The following is a 22,686-nucleotide window of genomic DNA, read 5'->3' as shown; positions in this document are numbered from 1 at the left end:
TTAGATTAAACATATTCAAGAGATTTAAATATAAAATCTTATAATTGTGTATGAGAGTTTATAGTGATGTTTACTACTTTATCTAAAATCTAAATAAATTTTTTTTATACATAAAAATTAAGGGTGAGTGACCTTCGAATAACACTTATAATGATATTTACATTTAAATAAATGAATAAAACAGATTAATAATCAGAAAGAAATTTTGTGAAAGAAATTATTTTTAAAAAATTAAAAATAGTCACAAAGAGTCCCTTTGATTATTCTATTTCTTTTCCTTGTCATGAAGAAAGAACTTTCCTTTTTTTTTGGTAGTAAATTAAGGAATCATAAGGTTAGCAATTTTATTGGAAAAAATATATGTTTATTATTCATTTACTATAACAGTCTAAATTTAAGGATAACAATCTAGTTATTTTATTTGAGGGGAACAGTTTTTTTTTTTTTTTTTTTTAGGGAAACAGTCTAAATATTTATCTTCTAATAATTTATATGGGAAAATGACATTGCAAATTGTGTTTTGTCTATTTTAGTCTTTTTGAGCTGTCATGATCGATTCGTATGGCTGACTATGTTTGACTGAAGTGTGAAACAAAATCTACAGCTACACTACAAATATTTTCTTTCAACTAAATTTTAATTTTCTAAATTTTTTAATTTAATTATTATATCGAATTAACGGTTTTGATTGGAGTTATTAGTAAATTATTATTATTAAAATAAAATGGCATAATTAATTGCATTATTAAAGTCAAAGTGAGCGGGAATTGTGGTTGGGGTCTGCTTTATCTTTGCTTGTCTCCATTGTTTTGTTTGGTTCCTTTCCAAACGAACAAAACTTATATAATAATCATTGCTTGTAGTATGCATGCTTGAGAGGGCATATCTCACTTAATACTTTAGATATTTTTTCTCACTTTTTTCTTTTATATTGAAAAGTAAAAGTTGGTTTCATGTTTGATTGGTATCACACCTTAACCAATTTCTTTGTTTCTAGATGAAAGTAGTTTTGTATGACAGGGTCAAATTTACACTTGATTAGCAAAGTTATATTCACATTTGTTTTTTAATATTTGTATTCACAATTTTATTCTATAGTCATGTTGTACTTCTCTCATGCAAAAACTCACCTCCCTTAAGGGGTGAAAAAATGGCCGATTTTGGTCGGTGACGGACCGATATTGTCAATCCGATTGAAACCGCGGTTGGAGAATATAGATCCACTGTCGTACGTCTGTGAGGTCTTGATATATGAACAATAAACATGAAGCACTGTGAGGTCTCACACACACTCATTATTGATCATTTGGACATCAGTATTAGAATCGGACTCCACAAGCATGTTACTACATGCCCTCTTAACATCGCCAAAGATATACCATGGAATATACACTCACAATTCGGCCACTGGAGAGGAGCATGACTCAACACTCCCTCCCCCTAAGTTCTCGAACCGCAGTCCACAATTGCGTCATCGCAGCTGATTTTAATGTAACATCACACATGAGGCTTCCAACCCAATAACCTATATGTCTTTTGAAGAGATACGTTAGGCGTCACAACATTCTCAATAACACTAGAATGGACAATAGTGTCAACTTGCAGCTTAACTGAGGTAATCGACCCACCAATACTTATTTCTTCTAAACCAAATTCCCATCAGAGTACCTCCAAAAGTGATATCCCAAATATTAGACATAGATGACGTATGCTAGATTTAAATTTAAAAGAAACCAACATTGGATGTAGCCTCTATAAAAATATGGATCAAGAAACTGCATATGTTGAGAGCCTCCCAAACATTCCTCAACTTGTTGAAATCGCTAAAGTAATGTAACAAGAACTCCACTTCCAAATTACACATATAAGACATGTTGCTAAATTTAACATACTTATCCTCACTCTACATTTAGGTGGTAAGCAAAAGTTTATAAGCAACTATGTACAAGTGGACTCTACCTCTTCCAGGTCCTCACCACTTTTGAAAGAAATTAAACATTCTATTGTTCACCACATCATTAATTATCACCAACCAACCACATAAGTATTGAAGCACTCGAGAAACACCCGCCATGGGCTAACTTCCATGCAACATTATCCTTACAGAATGCTTTACTAAGACAAGACATTTGGAGAGGGATCGACGTCCCAATCACTCTATCCATTATCTCATTTGGAAGGAACAAACATAATTTAATAATGTCCCAACCACCATGAAGATTATCCTTTGTTGTATTTTTATACTATTTATTATATTTCAAAAGCTATAATTTTCATGCCTTATTTCATACTGATATGACACAAATTAATTGTTTTACTTGGTCAATAAGGGAGTTAATTTCTAACGTGTATATGCCTTTTTCATTACTTTTGTAAAACGTTTTTAATGTGTAACAGATTGGCTATTTATTAGCAACAGTATTGACATATACAGAGACACGTTTTTCCTCACTTCCATTATGCTATCAGTATAAAAACAAAGCAATTGGTTTTTCTACTTGGTTGAATACTTCACAAAAGAAAATAGAAAACTTTGCTTTCTTCTCCTCCAATTTTCTAATTCCTGAGATAAACATCTGCATGATAAAATTATCATTCTTGCTGTTCTGTAACCTCCATAACTAGGAGAAGGACCTGTTGAATCCTGGGGAGTTTGCGCACATTCAGGCGGATAAATTCCAAGGACAGTCTTCGTGACGCCTCAGGTTAATACTAACGTGTTCAATTTACGGGTTTACTTTCTAGTTTGTTTTGCAGAATTTGGTTCGTTGTTATTTGAAGTTGCGGTGGCTGCGGTGTTATTCGAAGTTGCGGTTGCTGCGTTATTATTTGAAGTTGCGGTGTTGCGGTTGCAGTCTACGCTTCAGGTACAACAATCACTTTTGAATCAAACAAAGTTTTACTTTCAAAATGTGGGGGCTTTGTAGGCAAAGGATTTTATAGTAATGGTTTATTTGTGTTGGATATCTCTACAATTATGAATAAAAATATTTCCTCTGCATGTTTGGTTGATTCATATGATATTTGGCATGCTAGTTAGGACATATTAGTTCTTCATATGTTTTTAAATTAGATCGTCTTGGTATAATTTCTCTTGGTGATAAACAACATGATAAATGTGATGTTTGTGTTGAATGTAAATTAACCAAAAAGACATGTCCACCTGTGCAACGTGAATCTAATTTGCTTGATTTAATTCATACTGATTTAGGAGATTTAAAGCAAACTCCAACAAGAGGTGGTAAATGTTATTATGTGACTTTTATAGATGATTTCTCTAGATACACTAAGGTTTATTTATTAAGGCATAAAGATGAAGCGTTTGACATGTTTTTATCTTATAAAGCTGAAGTAGAGAATCAATTAAATAAGAAAATTAAAAGAGTTAGATCTGATCGTGGTGGTGAGTATATTGCATTTAATGAATTTTGTGAAAAAGAAGGCATTATACATGAAATAACTCCTCCTTATTCTCCTGAATCTAATGGCGTAGCTGAAAGGAAAAATAGGACTTTAAAAGAAATGATGAATTCTATGCTAGTTAGTTCTCATGCTCCTAATAATCTTTGGGGTGAAGCTTTATTGTCTGCATGTTTTTTATTAAATAGAATACCTCATAGAACTACCGGTAAGACACCATATGAACTTTGGAGAGGTCATCAACCTAACTTGAAATATTTAAGAGTGTGGGGGTGTCTTGCTAAAGTCATGTTACCTGAACCTAAGAAAAGAAAGTTAGGATCTAAAACATCTGATTGTATGTTTATAGGATATGCTCAAAATAGTGCTGCCTATAGGTTTCTTGTTTTGAAAAGTGATGTTTTAGATTGCAATACAATTTTGGAAACTAAGAATGCTGAATTTTTTGAAAATATTTTTCCTTTGAAATCTAAATCTGAAGGTAGCTCTAAGCAACCTTTAGAAATTAATTTTGAAGGTCCTAATGAGGAATTAAGGAGAAGTAAACGACAAAGAAAAGAGACATCCTTCGGAAGTGATTTTTATATTTATCTTGTTGATAATGAGCCTAAAAATTTTCATGAAGCTATTTCTTCTTCTGATTCAAAATTTTGGAAAGAAGCTATTAAAACCGAAATTGATTCTATTACCAAAAACAAAACTTGGATTTTAGTCGATTTACCTCCAGGATCAAAAACTATTGGTTGCAAATGGATTTTTAAAAGAAAATATAATCCTGATGGGTCAATCGATAAATACAAAGCTCGTTTAGTTGCAAAAGGTTTTTCTCAAAAAGAAAACATTGATTATTTTGATACTTTTGCTCCGGTAACGAGAATTTCCTCAATTCGGATTTTAATAGCTTTAGCTTCTATTTATAAACTTGTTATACATCAAATGGATGTAAAAACTGCATTTTTAAACGGTGATTTAGAAGAGGAAATTTATATGGCTCAACCTGAAGGATGTGTAGTTTCTGGTCAAGAGAAAAAGGTGTGTAAACTCCTTAAATCTTTATATGGTTTGAAACAAGCACCAAAACAATGGCATGAAAAATTTAATCAAATTTTGATTAGTGATGGTTTCTCCTCTATTGAAGTTGATAAATGTGTTTACGTTAAATCTTTGGATGGAGAACATGTTATTATATGCTTATATGTGGATGACATGCTCATTTTTGGTACTTGCATTGATATTGTGATCAGAACTAAATCTTTTCTTTCATCTAAGTTTGATATGAAAGACATGGGTGAAGCAAGTGTTATTTTGGGAGTAAGAATCATAAGGAAGGGTGATAGTATAATACTATCCCAACAACATTATGTTGAGAAACTTCTTAAAAAGTTTGGTCATTTTGACTCTAATCCTGTGAGTACCCCTTATGATGCTAATTTTAAATTAGTGAAAAATAGAGGTGATCCTGTTAACCAGAATCAGTATTCTCAAGTAATTGGGAGCTTACTGCATCTGATGAATTTTTCTCGACCTGATATTGCATATGCAGTAGGTCGTTTGAGTAGATATACTCATAACCCGAGTCAGGATCACTGGCAGGCACTTGCTAGACTTATGAAATATTTGAAAGGTACCATGAATTATGGTATTGTATATAGTGGATTTCCCGCTGTACTAGAAGGGTATAGCGATGCTAACTGGATCTCTGATTCAGATGAGACAAAATCTACTAGTGGTTATGTATTCACACTAGGTGGTGGTGCGATTACATGGAGATCAGCTAAACAAACAATAATTGCTAGATCAACTATGGAGTCAGAGTTTGTAGCTCTAGAGTTGACTGGTAGTGAAGCTGAGTGGTTAAGAATTTTTTTGGCAAGTATTCCTTTAGGAACAAAGCCAACACCATCAATGTCAATTCATTGTGATAGCCAATCGGCTATAGCTATTGCAAAGAATACATCTTACAATGGCAAAAATAGACATGTACGTCTGAGACATAATATAGTAAAGCAATTGCAAAAATATGGAACTATATCGATCGATTATGTGAAGTCAGAAGTGAATCTAGCTGATCCACTGACAAAGCCTCTAGGGATGAAATTAATATGTGAAACATCGAGGGGAATGGGACTTGAGCCAATTGAAAACGATAAGTAGTGGTAACCCAACCTTTGTGATTGGAGATCCCATGAAGAAGGTTCAATGGGAAAAACAAGTTACTTGTTAGTTCTGTTAGCACTGAAATTTTTCGTCCCTTTCCTATGGTGTATGATATTGGATGTGAGAGTGCTAATCTATATAAAATTGATGGGTAAGCTTAAAATGCTTTTAATGATTACCATAAGCCCTTATGGGTGGTGTGTGGTTGGAGCATACACTAGATGGAATCACCTATATGAGTGTCAAGTGGGGCCGCTTGCATGAGACCGTGGCGGGTCTCTAGAGCACTCATGAATACCAGGCACGCGCATAGCCTAATAGCGCACAACGGCGTAACAGCATGAACTATGGGGGTGTAATGTGACTGTGAGACCTCTAACACATAACAAGTGTCTTGGGTTCCATAGCTTGCTAAACCAATTCACTGTGTGTTAAGTCTTACTAGTCTAGGACAGGTTCCATAGCTTGCTATACTGTTCCGATGCGTTACATCTACCGATGTTTACTCAGGAAAATTCTTTATTTTAACTTTTGAAATATGTGGGGGATTGTTGTATTTTTATACTATTTATTATATTTCAAAAGCTATAATTTTCATGCCTTATTTCATACTGATATGACACAAATTAATTGTTTTACTTGGTCAATAAGGGAGTTAATTTCTAACGTGTATATGCCTTTTTCATTACTTTTGTAAAACGTTTTTAATGTGTAACAGATTGGCTATTTATTAGCAACGGTATTGGCATATACAGAGACACGTTTTTCCTCACTTCCATTATGCTATCAGTATAAAAACAAAGCAATTGGTTTTTCTACTTGGCTGAATACTTCACAAAAGAAAATAGAAAACTTTGCTTTCTTCTCCTCCAATTTTCTAATTCCTGAGATAAACATCTGCCTGATAAAATTATCATTCTTGCTGTTCTGTAACCTCCATAACTAGGAGAAGGACCTGTTGAATCCTGGGGAGTTTGCGCACATTCAGGCGGATAAATTCCAAGGACAGTCTTCGTGACGCCTCAGGTTAATACTAACGTGTTCAATGTACGGGTTTACTTTCTAGTTTGTTTTGCAGAATTTGGTTCGTTGTTATTTGAAGTTGCGGTGGCTGCGGTGTTATTCGAAGTTGCGGTTGCTGCGTTATTATTTGAAGTTGCGGTGTTGCGGTTGCAGTCTACGCTTCAGGTACAACATCCTTATCATACGCACACTCTACTTCAAAAGTAGTTAAAAGCAATGTAGGAGTAAGTTCTCTGAGATTGTTGAAACCCAAGACCCAACATTCGACCCAAAACTAAATAGTAGACCCATCGTCCACTTTCCATAGATTGTACCCTGGTCTCTCAGTGTGAATTATAAGGAAGATATTATGACCATATTTATATTTGGATGGAATATATAGACATGCAGAGATCATTTTCATTTGTGAATAAACAACCGACCATCTTCCATGAAACTCACGTGATTCACCTGTTTAACTGACTTGAGCCCTAGGCCACCCATCTCTTCGAGCTTACAAACTTTATTCCAACTAAGAAAATGAACATACTTATTCCCCTAAAGATTACTGCAAAGGAAGCTACCGCATCTCTTACCCACCTCATCACAAATAGGTCGAATAAATATGATGCGAGAGCTGGATAAATGGTTTTGTGAGAGTAATGTGATCCACCATGGAAAGAATCTTCGCCTTCCGCTTGCTTAAACATTGATCAACTTTGTCCAAGATGGACTGAAAAGATTGTCTACTCACTTTTTTATATATGTAGTAATGGAATATTTTCCTAGATCGTATGTCATCCTAAAACCTCTTTTCCTACAAATGTTATCTTTCACATTCCACCCCATATTAGGTGAAAAGAAAATGCAGGTATTTTCTTTACTTTGATGTCCAAACAATTGAGAGAATTCTAAGCTGAAATGAGTTACTGGTGAACATTTCTGTTATGCGTCTTGTGTCACTCCAACAAATTCTTTTTAATACTTTTAAATTTTTCCTTCATCACATAATCACCCATCCATTACCTGCAAACTACTCCATTAATCTTTCACAAAATTACAATACCCCTCAGAGTCACTTTTAACACATACATGTTGTGGTTCCAAATTTAACCACTCGTCATTCAACAATAATGGTGTATGATATGATAAACCTCAATTCAAGGTCCATTGAGAGAAATTATTGCACATATTACACCAAGAAATTGATAGTAAAAACTTATCGAATTCGCTCATAATTTCACCATCCAAATCACATGGGAGATCCATAAATTATGGCTCTTCTATGTAATTATTAAAGTGTAATATATCATCATACTTGAAATTAATCATTATGTCTTTACATTTCATTTATGATCTGATTGCATTAAAATCATCACCACAGACGCAGTTCACATATGGTTTCCTTTAATCTTTTGTGACAACTCTTGCTAAATGGCTTGTTTTCCATTCAAATCACATGGGACACAAACATTAGCAATTGTAATTTAAATGTCCCTTTATTTACAACAACCCAAAGCAAAGAATAAATGATTAATAACATACAAAAATTCTACAACAAATTTTTGATTATCTCACGTTGTCAAAATCCTCCCACACTTGCCTATAGAAGGTTTTAAAGAAAATTTAATCTCCTTAGATCCAACATTATTTCACACACTTTTTGTCTAAAAACTTTATCTTAGTCTCTTGAATTCACACGATCAATGTTTTATCTTTTTCTTCAAGTACCTGGTTTCATTCTTCTTTGTCATATCTCTCGATCCCCTATAATCATAACATATTATCTTCGTAATAACATCTCTCACCTTATACCTTTTAGAGTATGTTTGGATGAGAGAATGTTTTGAGATAATGTAATTTTTTGAGGGAATTCAATTTATTCTGGGTAAATTATATTGCTTGGATTTGAAATTTTTTCAAAATGATAAAAATATGTGAAATATTTTCCAAGTTAAATTTCAAATTTCTTCATTCTTATATATTTTTTCAAATTTTGCAAGTTGACACCTGTAGATTTATAAAAATTGTAAATTGACCCCTCCAAAACTTCAAAAATTGACCCATAATTTTTTTTGAACTTTGCAAGTTGGTCCCTATTCTTTAATTTGACCCAATCATTTTTTAAATTTATAATGTTAACAATGCATTTTTTATAACTCTATCTAAACAAAAACATTTAAAAACGATAGCAATTGAATTGTTTGAACTATCAAGAATATTAAGTTCTTTAAAATTTTCAACTACCTTGTCCAAATACAATCTTAGAGAAATCAACAAAACCGCTTTCCAATGTTAACTCCTTTCATCCTAACCTCTAATATTATTCATATCCATTCCATCCATAACACTTGTTTTAAAATTTCACTTTCTATCTCCCTTATACTTTAACCTTATTTCTTCACCAAAGTTACGTATATCCTCCATCAACCTTGTTGATGTCACCATGAAGGGTCAACTATTGAGATAGCTCTAGTATATTTATAGACTACTAGTTTCAAATTTGTTGAAATTATTTACTTGATAACGATCATAAGAAAAAGAATAATAAAGACGATGTTACTAATGTCCACTCTTCTTTATAGCTGATAACAATTGTTGATGGTCTATAAGATTCAGTCATGCTAGATACTTGACTATTTGGAACACCCTTTTACACTTTCTCTCATGAGGGTGACTATTATGTTCCTCTAGCCCTTCCTTTTCAAGTCTGACCTCCACAATCAGGGACATACCCATGTATAAGCAAAATGGGCCGCAGCCACGACCCTATACATGTAACACTAGAATTTTGCTCTCCGCCCTGCACTTTTCGCTCGCACCCTGCAACCATCCCGAAAATACCCCTGCGCTAGTTAACTAGAGCAGCGTGACTTAAGTCACGTACCTGTATTTACACTTGCGTGAGTTAACTCACGTGGGTCTCCGCCCTGCACTTTTCGCTCGCACCCTGCAACCATCCCGAAAATACCCCTGCGCTAGTTAACTAGAGCAGCGTGACTTAAGTCACGTACCTGTATTTACACTTGCGTGAGTTAACTCACGCACCCACGTGAGTTAACTCACGCTGGTTTTTGTCTGCACAATAAGCTTTCTGCTTGAATTCTACATGTATCTGTGCAATCAAAAGCAGGTGCAGCAAGCAATATTTGCGTCATATATTATGTCATTGCAAGCAGCTAATTATGTCATTGCTTCAACACGTAGCAAGCAGCAAGAAGCATAATATCTTTATGTCTTCTGCAATTTGGCACGTGGCAAGATTCCAAGAGCATGTTAACTATCTATGCACGTGATTCTTGAATATAAGCAAAGGGTTGGAATGATAATAATAGTTTAATGTATCCAGGCTGTGTATGTAGGTATGCTGTATGCATGTGATTCATCTTTCACGTTTGAAATTTGGAAATTAGCGTGAGTTAACTCACGTTGCGTGAGTTAACTTGCGCAGCGTGAGTTAACTTGCGCTGCGTGAGTTAACTTACGTTGCGTGAGTTAACTTGCGCAAGGGTAATTTTGACATGGCTGCAGGGTGCGAGCAAAATGTGCTGGGTGGAGAGCAAAATTCGTAACACTATGTACCCCTGTATGTATATACACTGATCTCCACCCCTTCCTTGGAAATATATGAATGCACCACTCACACCTTTACTAATTCCAACATTGATATGACATTGACAAGAGAATGATTCCTCCACTATTCTAACAGTAAATATACCATAAATTGTTCATTACCTTCATCATCTTGTTAATTAGTTCAAAAGAAGAATTATGAGTGTACACCCTAGCATAATCAAGACGTTGTTTTTGTTCCGTACAATCGTCGATTTTCACAACCATTTCAACAAGAATGGTTAATCGTTAGAAAAATTCTTTCAAACAGTATCCCACTAAAACAAAATCATGTACATCTTTCTCAAGAAATGACATTTGGGACACATTCAATTACCGACTTGAACCTATAATCAAAGATCTTTGGCCTCCTTTAACATTATCTTCATGTCTTGCTTCTCAATCATCGTGATAAACAACACTCTTTGTCCTCCCATTGATAGCACACTGATTGATGGAAAGTCCAACGTCAATCATTGATTTTTGAAATCTAAAACCGCATCATAGTTTCCGGTGTATCCAATATATCTTCTTCTCACCCCTTTTGTATAAGAAACCTTATTCAACATCTTGATACTTTGACCATCGTTGTTTGAACTTTTCATGTCTATACGTCCAAACCTTGCAACATTGGTTTTTGACATATTTTATAAGTATTTATTTGACATGATTTGATTGAATTTATGTGCTGAATTTTTTTTTAACATAATTTGTGCATAAAAATTAATTTATTGATTATAAAAAAAAGGTTAGATAAGTTTTTAGTCCATATAAACAAAAATGTGTATGAATTTTACTTTTATGATGACGTTAGAATTTGAAATAACAAAAGGTGGAAAGAAAATAGGAAAAATAACATTTATCAATTTACAAAAATCAGAGATCTTTTTTAGCAAAAACACGGATCAAGCAACAAAGGAGTTGAACAAGGGTATTCTCCAAGTGTCAGAAAGCATCGGCACTGGAAAATATTTAGGACTACCATCAATGGTTGGCAGGAAAAAGAAAGCAATTTTCAATCATATTCGTGACCGTATATGGAAGAGAATTCAAAGTTGGAAAGGAAAACATCTGTCAAAAGCTGGAAGGGAGGTACTTATCGAATCTGTTGCTCAATCTATTCCGACATACTGTATGAGTTCATTCCTCTTGCCAACAACTTTAGCGGACGAAATTCAAAAAAATGCTTAATTTTTTTGGTGGGGGTCGAATAGACAAAATGGAAAAGGAATTAATTGGTTAAGATGGGAGAAGTTGTGTAACACCTCTATTTTAGTCTCACTTTATAGGGCGCGTCACATATAAAAATAAGCGCAAAATGTAAGTAAATATAATCCGGTCACGTCAAAATAATAATCTTCATTTTATTCTTGGCTCAACTATTATATATTTTTTTTTTCTTTATTTCTCAACATTTTCTTTTTCTTCCGTATTTTTCTTTCTCAAAATAATAACATTTCTTTTCTTTTTCTGTATGTTTCTTCCATAGGTTATACACAACAAAAAATAAATTTAAAACATAAATAACTAATATATATATATATATCATTCGGTCTAAGCCTGCGGCTCATAATGTTAAAGTCATCATAGTGAATATTTACAATGATCCATAAGTCTTCATGAGACTTAATATAAACAAAGCATAAATACCATCTAGCTAGAGCCATAATGCATTAGTCAAACTACATCAGTCCTACTATGTTACCAAGGCTGACTACTATCCAAAATAATAGAGTTTTAAGAGACATTAAGTACATAACAAACTAATTAGCACTCTTAAACTCTTTCCCACACACTAGCAGTCACATCTAAACATGGCCATTAGGGTCTCCCCCAATGAACTCTCCCTCCTCAAGGTACTCCTCTGGGTCCTCCTCTGGTTCCTCCTCTGGATCCTCTTCCTCATGTGCATGGACTCCTCCTCCTCCCTGCTCAGCAACATCAACAGGATCAGCAACAGGTGGAACTATAGGCTCCTGTGGGTCTGGTCCTACAGGTGGGACAACACCCATGTCATGGAGAGCTAGTTACAACCTCTGCAATGGTAAAATCATCTCTGTGGTCTCATGAGTAACAATAGTCGTAGTAGGCTGGCCACCGAATCCTGTGGTAGTGCGAACAAGTCCGGTAAAAATCAATGTTTGGGTGGCCAAATTTATTTCCCAAACATCATCCCTCGGATCCTCAAGGAACTCGATCCTGCGGGTTCCTAAGTGAGCTAAATATCTCCCTGGCATCATCTACAAAAACGTTCGAACATACCCAAAAAAACAACAAGATACAAAAACAAACAAAGAAGGGTGAATTACTCGTACACAAGTTTTCCACGTGATTTATTACATAACGAAAAACAAAATAATATATATATACAACAAGAGAATATGATAATTACATAGATATAATATTTTCCTTTTCATTCACTGTCCAACAACAATTACAAAGCATATAAAAAAAACTATCTTTAAAAAAAATCAAATTAGAATTAATAGTTTGACATTTAACATGACACATGCATGAACTCTTTTGACTTTTCTCTTGACTCTAATTTATTTCCTTTTCACAATTTACTACTCCATGGAGGTTCCACTCTAATGAGCATAAGGTCGTTTCGGCAACTATAACATGATTATTAGTATTTTGAGCAAGATATGCTTAAACTCTAATCATTCTAGTCCGATCGCACTACCTTATCATAAATAGTCTAGTTTTGTCAGGCTCACCGTGTCTGGTAGTACGAGTACCTTCAGCCGGTAAGCAATCCCCAACTATTGATAGGCGTTCGAAACACAAGTGCCCTCGATAGGTCCTCAAAGTAACCAAACCATAACTATTCACATTCCCATCTACACTTGAATGTATAGGGATCTGTTATAGCTCCTTAACTGTCCCTAATTTCTAGACGAGACAAAACACTCATACTCAACTCAACAATGTCAAACAATTAACCATTTATGTTTATAAAATTGATTAGCCACTTCATAAATTTATTCAATTAGTACAGTGAGGTAATTCAAACCAGTACAGTGAGGTGATTCAACAAATAATAACCAACATATATTCTTTTTCATATATATATATATATATATATATATATATATATATATATATATATATAGCATCGAAATTCCAGCAAACAATAATTGATGTTACTTAGTTAAACATCACACATGCCTTTGTTTTTAATCACTTACCCGTACAGTATCTAATATATATATATATACACACACACACACACACACTATGTCTATGTGCTTAAGCTAGTGATCATTGTTTGGCATTTTTAAGTTTCTTTTTCTTTACAACATACCTATGAGTAAAGTCTTATTAAGTTGATACCATAAAATTTATAAGGTGAGATACAATTATCTCTCTCAGATTATTTCTTTCTAAGAGAAGTTTTTACTCACGATCAACGTTATAAGTTATCGCGTCGAATCATAATCGACACCTTTCATATATTTCCAACTAATTTCACTCATCAAAATTACTTAATACTTATTGAAAGTTTATATACTCATTTACTTACACAAGAGTAATACCAAATAAATACAATAGAACTATCTAATCCATTCATCATTTACAAAAAAAAAAAAATTCTTCTACTTATATATTATATTTTCAAAAACTCCTAGTTATATTAACTAAAACACATATAAGTCGATGTCCTTTGACATATACTTGATCGCTAGAAATTATCACATCATCGAGAAATTAATTCTCACAAGTAGAGTTATTTACTCACACATAATCACTTAAGCACATAACTTATGCAAAATCTTTAAAACTTATTAGTAGTAATTCCCCTTACCTTCGGTTTCTTCGAAAGTTGTTGTTATATCGTTTCCGTCGAAAGCAGTTCCAATATCACCTAGAATACTCATCCAAAATAACTATCTATTAGACTATAGTTATCATCAAGGTTATATTGTCTTAAGCTTTTCATACTACATAAGACTAAAATAAAAAAAAACCCAGTTTTAATTTTATTCATTTCTAACCAACAAAAAGAATCCAGCTTTTACTCCATACTCTCTTTTCTTAATTCTTTTTCTGAAAGTGCTAAAGACATAATACGCCAATATTGTTTTCTACAACTTTGTTATGAGAAAAATTCATAACATCCAAATTTAAGTTTTCATTCTAAAAATAATAGTGTCTTTAATTTCTAACTTTTAACACAAATAGTGCAGTCAAATCATAACTATCATATGTTGTATACTATTTCATAGTATTTCTTTATTTCGATTCAGACTCACGAGCTCACAGTTTCTCTATTTATTTCTATAAAAGTCAAATTAGTACTTAGGTTTACAATTCATTCTAATTACAAAATTGTTTACTGAGAATAGTAAACAAACCCAAAACTTAAAATTAATAAACTAGTCAATCAGATTTCTTTTTCTTTGAAAAAGACACAGTTACAATGAAAAGTTTAATTGTTTTGTTTGAAAGTGAAGGTGTGGTGGGACATAGATCTGATTTGTTGTGTTTAGAATAAATATAGAGAAGACTATACTGAAAAGGAAAGGAAGAGAGGGAGAGAAGACTAACCTGGTTTTCTTAGAGAGAAGAGAGTTTTTGTGGTGTGTGTTTATTTTTAGCCAATACCCTTATTTATAGGAAAATGAGTGTGTACACTTGCTGGAAAACTCTTACGGTTCCTATCTTCTTTCTTCAATTATCCAATTCATTTTTTATTTTTTTATTATTATTATTAGAAACAAAATAACGTGGGGAGAAAGACAACACTTTCTCTTTTTTTTTTTTAATAACAACAAAAATTACTAACTCCACCCCCCCTTTTTACTTTTAATTCTTCTATTATTATTATTCTATTATTTATTTATTTTAAAACAAATTTGACTATAAATCTTAAAATTTTTGGATGTTACATTACTACCCCACTAAATAAAATTTCGTCCTCGAAATTTGTATACCTTCAAATAATTCTGGATATTGAAATCTCATCTTCTCTTCTAGTTCCCACGTGGTGTCTCCCGTCGTTTGATCCCATACGACTGTAACCAAAGGAATTTGTTTACCTCTAAGTTGTTTAATTCTCTTGTCATCAATCCTTACAGGTGATGACTCATATGACAAATTTTCTTTTAACGGTGCTATATCAGGCTCAATTATATGAGATGGATCGGAAATATATTTCCTTAATTGTGAAACATGAAACACATCATGGATGTTTGAAAGAAAAGCGGGTAAAGCAATTTGATATGCCACTGGGTCAATACGACGAAGAATTTGATATGGTCCAATAAATTTAGGAGTGAGTTTTCTGGACTTAATAGCTCTACCTACCCAGTCGTTGAGGCGACTCTCAAAAATACGTGATCACCTTCCTCAAATTCAAGAGGTCTTCTTCGTTTGTCTGAGTAACTCTTCTGTCTGCTTTGCGTGGTACACATCTTTTCACGGGTCTGTTTGACTTTGTCGATCGTTTCTTGTACAATCATTGGTCCTAAAATGCTGCTCTCTCCATCTTGATACCAGCACAACGGTGTTTGACATTTCCTTCCATACAGAGCTTCATAGGGTGCCATTCCTATGCTTGAATGAAAACTGTTGTTGTAGGTAAACTCAATTAATGGTAACAAATTATCCTAACTTCCCCGGTTATCTAAGACACAAGCTCTTAGTAAATCTTCTAGGGATTGAATCGTCCTTGCTGTTTCTCCATCGGTTTGTGGATGATACGCAGAACTTAATCTTAATCTGGTTCCTAAAGATTTTTGTAAACTCCTCCAGAAATGAGATGTGAATTTCGGATCCCTATCTGAGACGATACTTGAGGGTACGCCGTGTAGTCTAATGATTTCCTTAATATAAATCTGAGTCAGTTTTCTACATTGTAGTTAGTGTTAACAGGTAAGAAATGAGCTGACTTTGTCAATTGATCGACAATGACCCATATTGAATCAAAATTATTCCTGGTTTTTGGCAATCCTATGACAAAATCCATTGAAATTCTTTCCCACTTCCATTCAGGTATGTCTAAAGATTGGAGCATTCCAGCAGGTCTTTGATGTTCTACCTTTGCTTTTTGACATGTCAGGCACGAGGCAACATACTCAACAACTTGCTTCTTCATTCCTGGCCACCAAAATTTTTGTTTTAAATCTTGATACATTTTGGTTGTTCCTGGATGAATACTTAGGTTGCTTTTATGTGCTTCGTCCAAAATCATTTTTCTTGTCTCTTGGTTATTTGGGATGCAAACCCTCCCATTACAGCGTAAAATTTCGTCTGTTCCCAAACCAAATTCTGAATTTGTTCCTTGTTCAATCAATCTTATCTTCTCCTGAAGTTGGTCATTTGTTGCTTGTTGCTCTTTTATTGTATCCATCAATCCATTTGATATCTTTACCATTCCCAAATGAATTATTAGATCTCGATATTTTTCTATCAGCTCTAACTCTTTGACCATCATTGCAGACATGTGAATTGTCTTACGACTCAGCGCATCAGCTACAACATTTGCCTTTCCAGGATGGTATAGCAGGGTAAAGTGGTAATCTTTGAGAAATTCAATCCATCGTCTTTGCCTCATGTTGAGTTCCTTTTGATCAAACAAGTACTTTAAACTTTTGTGGTCGCTAAAAACTGCAAACTTTGCTCCATACAAATGATGCCTCCAGATTTTCAATGCAAACACAACTGCAGCTAACTCCAGATCATGCGTAGGGTAATTCTTTTCGTGGGTCTTAAGCTGCCTTGATGCATATGCTACTGCCTTTCTATGTTGCATGAGAACGCAACTTAATCCTTGATGTGAAGCATCACAATAGACTTCATAAGGCTCATCTGGTTGCGGTAGGACCAATACTGGTGACGTTGTTAATTTCTCCTTCAATATTTGGAAACTTTCTTCACACCTTTTAGTCCAGATGAATGCTTGATCCTTCCTCGTAAGTTGTGTTAATGGAGCTACTATCTTTGCAAATCCTTCAATGAATCTTCGATAGTATCCAGCCAATCCAACAAAACTTCTGATCTCCGTCACTGACTTTGGTTGTTCCCACGAGAGTACCGTCTCTACTTTCGCTGGGTCTACGACAATACCATCTTTTGTGATGACGTGACCTAAGAATTTTACTTCTTCAAGCCAGAACTCACACTTTGACAACTTTGCGTATAACTTCTTTTCACGGAGAATCTTCAAAACTTCACGCAAGTGATCCTCATGCTTTTCCTTGCTTTTAGAATAGATAAGAATATCGTCAATAAATACAACTACAAACTTATCGAGAAAAGGGTTAAAGATTCGATTCATGTAATCCATGAAAATTGCAGGAGCATTCGTCACTCCAAACGACATTACGAGATACTCATAATGTCCATATCGAGTTCTAAACGCAGTTTTGGACACATCCTCTGTCTGTACCCTATTTTGGTGATAACCTGTCCTTAAGTCAATCTTTGAGAAAATAGAAGCTCCTTGGAGTTGATCCATCAAGTCGTCTATGCGAGGTAATGGATACTTGTTCTTGATCGTCACTTTGTTGAGTTGTCGATAATCCACACAAAGTCTTGAGCTTCCATCTTTCTTTTTCGCCAACAACACTGGTGCTCCCCAAGGTGAAACACTTGGTCTAATGAATTGTTTCGGTGATAAGTCCTCAATCTGAGTTTTTAGTTCTGCTAACTCATTGGGTGACATCCTATACGGTGCGATTGAAATTGGACTTGATCCAGGTACTAGATCGATCGAAAATTCGACGTCTCTAACTGGGGGTAAACCTGGAACATCTTCCGGAAATACATCCGGAAAATCTTTTGCGACCTGTATTTGGCTCAATACTAATTCACTCTCGATTTCTAAAGAAGATAATAACATGTATCCTTGAGCTCCCTCTTTTAAGGAAGCTTTTACTTGATTGGCAGATATAAATCCAGAAACCTCAGGGTTAGGAAAAATTATGTTCTTATGTGCACAATCTAAAAGGATCTGGTTGAAAGATAACCAGTCCATGCCTAAAATCACATCTAATTGTTTTAAAGGCAAACATATCAAATCAATAAGGAATTTTCTATCCTGAATAACAATAGGACAGTTTTGACATACAAAATGTGCAGAAATAGGTTCAGAGGTTGGAGTAGAAACAATTAAGTTAAAAGGCAATGTCGTAATTGGTAAATTTAACTGGTTCACACGTCCATGGAAATAAATGAATGAGTTGCGCCTGAATCATATACTACAGTTAGAAGATTACCTGACATATCGCAATTTCCCCGTATGAGATCTTCTGATTGAGAAGCTTCAGCACCATTCAGAGTGTAAACTCTTCCTCTAACAGTTGGTTTGACAGCTCTTACATTGTTCACCTTTGGTTCAGCTTTTGGATTTGGGCAGTCTCTAGCAAAATGTCCTGAATCTCCACGTTGATAACATATCAATCCCTTAAGTGGACAAGTGTTCGCCAAATGGTCTGTTTTCTGACATTTGAAACACTTTCGGATATTGTTTGGAGGTTGGTTCCTCGATTGTCCTCCTCCAAAAGCATATGCAACTGGACGATAAGGTTGTTGATCGCGGTTGTTACCTGAAGGTCGTGAGTAGGGTTTCTTTTGTGGTGCCTTTCCCTTCTGGTTCGATCCTTGTGAAGGATATTTCCCCCTAGATGGTCCTCCTACATTGTTTCGATTAATTCCACCTTCTTTCATCCTTTCTATCTTTCTGCATTTTGCAACCAAAGGTTGAAACTGACGAATTTCCAATGGCAATACAAACTCCTTGATACTAAATCTAAGTCCACCTTCAAATCTTTCACACAGCCAATCTTCGTCAATTTGGTCCTGGAAGAAACGAAAATGTTTGGACAATGATTCAAACTTAGCCGCATATTCATCAACTGTCGTTCCACCTTGTTTCAAGAGAAGGAACTCTTGTTCTTTGTTAGTTCTAGCACTTCTAGGAAAATACTTGTCGAGAAATTTCGTACGAAATATTTCCCAAGTGATATCTTGATTGTTAGCTTCAATCATCTTGCGAGTTCCCTTCCACCAGTATTCGGCATCTCCCAATAGTAAGTAAGATGCATATGTTACCTTTACTTCGTCAGGACACCTCAACACAGCGAATATCTTTTCTATCTCTTCGAGCCATAAGTCAGCTTTCTCTGGTTCAGTTTCTCCAAGAAATTGTGGAGGATCGTGACGTCTGAAATCTACCAATCATTTATTTTCAGCGTTTCGTTATTCCCTTTGTTGCTTTCGAATATCCCTTTCAGTCTTCACAGCAATTTGTTCTGCAATGGTTGCTGCCATTTCTGCCATAGCTTGAATAGCTCTTTCCATACCTCCTTCGGTATTGCTTGCTTCTCCATTATCCGCTTCTATATGATTATTTCTACGAGTCGTTGGGTTCCTAAAAGTCATAATTGGTTAGAACCTAATTATTAAATAATATAATAATCTATACAAAGTTAGTACAAACAAACGCAATTAATACATACATCCTCTAACGTTCCCGAAAGAATCAATCGTGCTCTGATACCACTAATGTAACACCCCTATTTTAGTCTCACTTTATAGGGCGCGTCACATATAAAAATAAGCGCAAAATGTAAGTAAATATAATCCGGCCGCGTCAAAATAATAATATTCATTTTATTCTTGTCTCAACTATTATATATATTTTTTTCTTTATTTCTCAACATTTTCTTTTTCTTCCGTATTTTTCTTTCTCAAAATAATAACATTTCTTTTCTTTTTCTGTATGTTTCTTCCATAGGTTATACACAACAAAAAATAAATTTAAAACATAAATAACTAATATTTACATAATAATATATATATATATATCATTCGGTCTAAGCCTGCGGCTCATAATGCTAAAGTCATCATAGTGAATATTTACAATGATCCATAAGTCTTCATGAGATTTAATATAAACAAAGCATAAATACCATCTAGCTAGAGCCATAATGCATTAGTCAAACTACATCAGTCCTACTATGTTACCAAGGCTGACTACTATCCAAAATAATAGAGTTTTAAGAGACATTAAGTACATAACAAACTAATTAGCACTCTTAAACTCTTTCCCACACACTAGCAGCCGAGAAGCAATCCCCAACTATTGATAGGCGTTCGAAACACAAGTGCCCTCGATAGGTCCTCAAAGTAACCAAACCATAACTATTCACATTCCCATCTACACTTGAATGTACAGGGACCTGTTATAGCTCCTTAACTGTCCCTAATTTCTAGACGAGACAAAACACTCATACTCAACTCAACAATGTCAAACAATTAACCATTTATGTTTATAAAATTGATTAGCCACTTCATAAATTTATTCAATTAGTACAGTGAGGTAATTCAAACCAGTACAATATGATTCAACAAATAATAACCAACATATATTCTTTTTCATATATATATATATATATATATATATATATATATATATATATATATATATATATATATAGCATCGAAATTCCAGCAAAGAATAATTCATGTTACTTAGTTAAACATCACACATGCCTTTGTTTTTAATCACTTACCCGTACAGTATCTAATATATATATATATAGACACGCTATGTCTATGTGCTTAAGCTAGTGATCATTGTTTGGCATTTTTAAGTTTCTTTTTCTTTACAACATACCTATGAGTGAAGTCTTATTAAGTTGATACCATAAAATTTATAAGGTGAGATACAATTATCTCTCTCAGATTGTTTCTTTCTAAGAGAAGTTTTTACATCGACACCTTTCATATATTTCCAACTAATTTCACTCATCAAACTTACTTAATACTTATTGAAAGTTTATATACTCATTTACTTACACAAGAGTAATACCAAATAATCACAATAGAACTATCTAATCCATTCATCATTTACAAAAAAAAATATATTCTACTTATATATTATATTTTCAAAAACTCCTAGTTATATTAACTAAAACACATATAAGTCGATGTCCTTTGACATATACTTGATCGCTAGAAATTATCACATCATCGAGAAATTAATTCTCACAAGTAGAGTTATTTACTCACACATAATCACTTAAGCACATAACTTATGCAAAATCTTTAAAACTTATTAGTAGTAATTCCCCTTACCTTCGGTTTCTTCGAAAGTTGTTGTTATATCGTTTCCGTCGAAAGCAGCTCCAATATCACCTAGAATACTCATCCAAAATAACTATCTATTAGACTATAGTTATCATCAAGGTTATACTGTCTTAGGCTTTTCATACTACATAAGACTAAAATAAAAAAACCCAGTTTTAATTTTATTCATTTCTAACCAACAAAAAGAATCCAGCTTTTTCTCCATACTCTCTTTTCTTAATTCTTTTTCTGAAAGTGCTAAAGACATAATACGCCAATATTGTTTTCTACAACTTTGTTATGAGAAAAATTCATAACATCCAAATTTAAGTTTTCATTCTAAAAATAATAGAGTTTTTAATTTCTAACTTTTAACACAAATAGTGCAGTTAAATCATAACTATCATATGTTGTATACTATTTCATAGTATTTCTTTATTTCGATTCAGACCCACGAGCTCACAGTTTCTCTATTTATTTCTATAAAAGTCAAATTAGTACTTAGGTTTACAATTCATTCTAATTACAAAATTGTTTACTGAGAATAGTAAACAAACCCAAAACTTAAAATTAATAAACTAGTCAATCAGATTTCTTTTTCTTTGAAAAGGACACAGTTACAATGAAAAGTTTAATTGTTTTGTTTGAAAGTGAAGGTGTGGTGGGACATAGATCTGATTTGTTGTGTTTAGAATAAATATAGAGAAGACTATACTGAAAAGGAAAGGAAGAGAGAGAGAGAGAGAAGACTAACCTGGTTTTCTTAGAGAGAAGAGAGTTTTTGTGGTGTGTGTTTATTTTTAGCCAATACCCTTATTTATAGGAAAATGAGTGTGTACACTTGCTGGAAAACTCTTACGGTTCCTATCTTCTTTCTTCAATTATCCAATTCATTTTTAATTTTTTTATTATTATTATTAGAAACAAAATAACGTGGGGAGAAAGACAACACTTTCTCTTTTTTTTTCTTCATAACAACAAAAATTACTAACTCCACCCCCCTTTTTACTTTTAATTCTTCTATTATTATTATTCTATTATTTATTTATTTTAAAACAAATTTGAATATAAATCTTAAAATTTTTGGATGTTACAAGTTTGCCATGAGAAAGGAACACGGTGGCATGGGTTTTCGACATCTGTATGGATTTAATTTGGCTACGTTAGGAAAGCAAGGTTGGAGGCTAGAAACCAACCAAGATACTATAGTAGCACGAGTCTTCAAAGCTAGATATTTTCCAAAGGGGAGTTTTGTTAATGCAAGGCTGGGTTACAACCCGAGTTTTGTTTGGCGTAGTATCCATGCTTCACAAGTAGTGGTCAGAGGAGGTCTCAAATGGCGGGTGGGGAATGATTCAAAAGTTAAGGTATGGTATGATCCATGGATGCGAGATGAAGGTAGGGGTTTTGTAATAAGCT

At 33.9% G+C, this 22,686-nt stretch overlaps 1 long non-coding RNA gene across 2 annotated transcripts; it reads right to left on the bottom strand.

The window, feature by feature from the left end:
* Positions 1 to 11,761: 11,761 nt before the first annotated feature.
* On the bottom strand, positions 11,762 to 22,042 carry LOC146945446 (uncharacterized). Of its 2 annotated transcripts, XR_015026365.1 has the most exons (3): positions 22,022 to 22,042; positions 21,277 to 21,336; positions 11,762 to 12,431 (listed from the first exon to the last, which is right to left on the bottom strand). It is a non-coding gene; the product is annotated as an uncharacterized LOC146945446 (long non-coding RNA). The 2 variants fall into 2 exon arrangements; XR_015026364.1 differs by lacking the exons at positions 21,277 to 21,336; positions 22,022 to 22,042 and adding an exon at positions 14,000 to 14,516.
* Between the last annotated feature and the right edge of the window lie 644 nt (positions 22,043 to 22,686).

The sequence above is a fragment of the Medicago sativa genome, chromosome 2, assembly GCF_051527215.1.
Source record: "Medicago sativa cultivar Bolivia chromosome 2, Bolivia_mono, whole genome shotgun sequence".
Classification (NCBI taxonomy): domain Eukaryota; kingdom Viridiplantae; phylum Streptophyta; class Magnoliopsida; order Fabales; family Fabaceae; genus Medicago; species Medicago sativa.
The sequence above is the reverse complement of the archived record's forward strand: the minus strand, read 5'-3'. Positions and strand labels throughout refer to the sequence as shown.